Below are 5,000 nucleotides of genomic sequence, written 5' to 3' on the forward strand. Positions count from 1 at the left end.
TATCTTCTTTAATGCTATGCACACACAAGATTAATGAATAGACCTTTTTTTTATCCATATGCTTATACAATACACATGTCATTTCTCTGTTACTGTCATATTCCATTTTCAGTGTGCATACACAAGAAGTAAAAAACAGCCTATTGATGACCATTAAGACACGTGTACAGGATATCTAAAAATAATTTAATCAGTTTTTTTTTTTTTTTCTTTCTTTTTCTTTTTTTTTAATATCAATTCAGAAATTCTTAGAGACATACTATAGACACAAATCGGATTCCGGACTTTCTGAATGTTGTAGATGAACCCTGACTCCAGCAGGTGAGGTATTATAATAAAATGATATAGGTCTTGGTTTTGGAATATTGCAAGTGGATTGCCTGTAGTGTAGGGTAAGTTAATATTCAATCGGACATGTATTTAACCTACAAAAACTCTCAGGGCCTTAGATATAGATGAATTGCAGTTCCATCGTAATAACAAGAAATGAAAATGAGACAAAAATAATTTGTGTTGTTTATGGCAAACGAGGCACGGATGATTTTTATTACGTGAGTTTTTATGTTTTATTTTTTATTTTTTATTTATTTTTTTTATTTTTTTTATCTTTTTTTTTTTTTTTTTTTTGTCTTTTGATGAGCTCAGATGTAATTTTAGACCTTCTATCAGTAGTATATTGTGTTCATGAATAAGCCAGGAGTACGTTGATAGGGTACTGTGTACTGAAATAGATTGTGTTGTGATAATCAAACGGGCTAAATAGTTTTTCCATTCCCACGAGCTATAGCTTTGATTGTTTACAGTCAGGTTGAATGATATATATATACATATATATATATATTATATATATATATATATTTTATATATATATATATTATATAATATATATATATATATATATATATTATATATATATTATATATACATATATATTATATATATTATATATATATATATATATAATATATATATATATGCATATATTATATATATATTATATATAATATTTATATATATATATATATAATATATATTATATATATATATATTATTATATATGCATTATATATATATATATATATATGCATATTATAATAATATATTAATATATATATATTAATATATATATATATATATATATATATTATATGAACCTCTCTCACTCTCATTCAAGAGAGTTAAATAATAAGCATTTTAAACCTCTTTCTTTCTGCCCTCGAGCATCATCATGGCGAGTGGTTTAAAGTACCAAATCCGCTATCTACAAACACGGGTTCGATCCCTGCAAGGTAGTATCATTTTTTTTTTTTTTTTTTTATGTTATATACATATACATTTTATGTATATGTATATAAAGATAAATACATGTGTGTGTATATATACGCACACACATCCTTTCTCTCTCTCACAACATGCATATTTTTTTAAAAAATAGTACCCATCAGATGTACAATAATTATAACGGATTTTTTCTGTCTTATCTTTTTTAAAGATCACTTCCTGTCCGAAGGATTTGCAACAGTCCTAATGACGCCCTTGGGAAAGACGAAACATTTCTTCTTTAATGCTATGCACACGTAAGATTAATGAATAGACCTTTTTTATCCATATGCTTTTACAATACATATGTTATTCTCTGTTACTGTCATATTGCATTTTCAGTGTGCATAAACAAGAAGTAAAAAACAACCTATAGATGACCATTAAGACACGTTTACAGGATATCTAAAAAAAATTATAATAATTTAATGTTTTTTTTTTTTTGTTTTTTTTTTTTCCAAATATCAACTCAGAAATTCTTAAAGACATACTATAGACACAAATTCGATTCCGGACTTTCTAAATGTTGTAGATGAACCCTGACTCCAGCAGGCGGGATATTATAATAAAATAATATAGATCCTGGTTTTGGAATATTGCAAGTGGATTGCCTATAGTGTAGGGTAAGTTGATATTCAATCGGACATTTATTTAACCTACAAAAACTCTCAGGGCCTTAGATATAGATGTATAACAGTTCCATCGTAATATCAAGATATGGAAATGAGACAAAAATAACTTGTGTTGTTTATGGCAAACGAGGCACGGATGATTTTTTTTTATTTTTTTTTTTTTATGAGTTCAGATGTTATTTTAGACCTTCTATCAGTAGTATATTGTGTTCATGAGTAAGCCAGGAGTACGTTGGTAGGGTACTGTGTACTGAAATAGATTGTGTTGTGATAATCAAACTGGCTAAATCGTTTTTCCATTCCCACGAGCTATTGCTTTGATTGTTTATAGTCAGGTTGAATGATATATATATGCATATATATATATATATATATATATATATATATATATATATATATATATATATATATATATATATACATATATATATATATATATATATATATCTGTATATATATATATATATATAATATATTATATATATATATATATATATATATATATATATATATATATATATATATATATATATATATATATATATATATATATATATATATATATATATATATATATATATATACATATAAACCTCTCTCACTCTCATTCAAGATAAGAGTTACATAAATACGCATTTCAACCCTTTCCTTCTGCCCTCGAGCCATCATGGCCGAGTGGTTAAAGTACCTAAACCAAGATCCACAAACACGGGTTCGATCCCGGCTACCTGCAAGGTAGTATCATGTTTTTTTATGTATATACACACATTTTTTGTATATATAGATAAATATGTGTGTATACACACACTCACACCTTTCTCTCTCTCTAACATGCATATTTTCTTAAACATCAAATAGTACCATCAGGTGGATGAACAAGAGTATACACTGATTTTTTCCGTCTTATCTTTTTTAAAGATCACTTCCTGTCCGAAGGATTTGCAACTGATTTGCAACAGTCCTAATGACACCCTTGGGAAAGACGAAACATATATTCTTTAATGTTATGCACACATAAGATTAATAAATAGACCTTTTTTATCCATATGCTTTTACAATACATATGTTATTCTCTGTTACTGTCATATTGCATTTTCATTGTGCATAAACAAGAAGTAAAAAACAACCTATAGATGACCATTAAGACACGTTTACAGGATATCTAAAAAAAATTATAATAATTTAATGTTTTTTTTTTTTTGTTTTGTTTTTTTTCCAAATATCAACTCAGAAATTCTTAAAGACATACTATAGACACAAATTCGATTCCGGACTTTCTAAATGTTGTTGATGAACCCTGACTTCAGTAGGCGGGATATTATAATATAATAATATAGGTCCTGGTTTTGGAATATTGCAAGTGGATTGCCTATAGTGTAGGGTAAGTTAATATTCAATCAGACATGTATTTAACCTACAAAAACTCTCAGGGCCTTAGATATAGATGTATAAGTTCCATCGTAATAACAAGGAATGAAAATGAGACAAAAATAACTTTTGTTATTTATGGCCGGCGAGGAACGGCTGAATTTTGACGCGCTTATTTTTTTTTTGTTGTTGTTTTTTGACGAGCTCGGATGTTATTTTTGACCTTCTATTAGTAGTATATTGTGTTCATGAATAAGCTAGGAGTACGTTGGTAGGGTACTGTGTACTGAAATAGATTGTGTTGTGATAATCAAACTGCCTAAATCGATTTTCCATTCCCACGAGCTATAGCTTTGATTGTTTACAGTCAGGTTGAATGATATATATATATATATATATATATATATATATATATATATATATATATATATATATATATAAATCTCTCTGAACTGAACTATATATATATATATATATATATATATAAATCTCTCTGAACTGAACTATATATATATATATATATATATATATATATATATATATATATATATATATATATATATATATGAACCTCTCTCACTCTCATTCAAGATAAGAGTTACATAAATATGCATTTTAACCCTTTCTTTCTGCCCTCGAGCCATCATGGCCGAGTGGTTAAAGTACCAAATCCGCCATCTACAAACACGGGTTCGATCCCGGCTACCTGCAAGGTAGTATCATTTTATTTTATTTTATTTTTTTTATGTATATACACACATTTTATATATATATAAAGATAAATACATGTGTGTGTGTATATACGCACACACTCACACCTTTCTCTCTCTCTCACAACATGCATATTTTTTTAAACATCAAATGGTACCATCAGGTGGATGTACAAGAATATACACGGATTTTTTCTATCCTACCTTTTTTAAGGATCACTTCCTGTCCGAAGGATTTGCAACTGATTTGCAACATTCCTAATGACACCCTTGGGAAAGACGAAACATATCTCCTTTAATGCTATGCACACACAAGATTAATGAATAGACCTTTTTTATCCATATGCTTATGCAATACACATGTCATCCTCTGTTACTGTCATATTGCATTTTCAGTGTGCATACACAAGAAGTAAAAAAACAGCCTATTGATGACCATTAAGACACGTATACAGGATATCTAAAAATAATTTAATCAGTTTTTTTTTTTTTTTTTTTTTTTTTTTTTTTTTTTTTTTTTTTTCAGAAATTCTTAGAGACATACTATAGACACAAATCCGATTCCGGATTTTCTGAATGTTGTAGATGAACCCTGAATCCAGCAGGCGAGGTATTATAATAAAATTATATAGGTTTTGCTTTTGGAATATTGCAAGTGGATTGCCTATAGTGTAGGGTAAGTTAATATTCAATCGGACATTTATTTAACCTACAAAAACTCTCAGGGCCTTAGATATAGATGTATAACAGTTCCATCGTAATAACAAGAAATGAAAATGAGACAAAAATAATTTGTGTTGTTTATGGCAAACGAGGCACGGATGATTTTTATTACGTGAGTTTACGTGATGTTTTATTTTTTATTTTATTTTTTTTTCTTCTTTTTTTTTTTTTTCTTTTGATGAGCTCAGATGTAATTTTAGACCTTCTATCAGTAGTATATTGTGTTCATGAATAAGCCAGGAGTACG

This window comes from Penaeus japonicus, unplaced genomic scaffold (assembly GCF_977035675.1).
Source record: "Penaeus japonicus unplaced genomic scaffold, GWHDUDI00000001_assembly GWHDUDI00000029, whole genome shotgun sequence".
Lineage (NCBI taxonomy): Eukaryota > Metazoa > Arthropoda > Malacostraca > Decapoda > Penaeidae > Penaeus > Penaeus japonicus.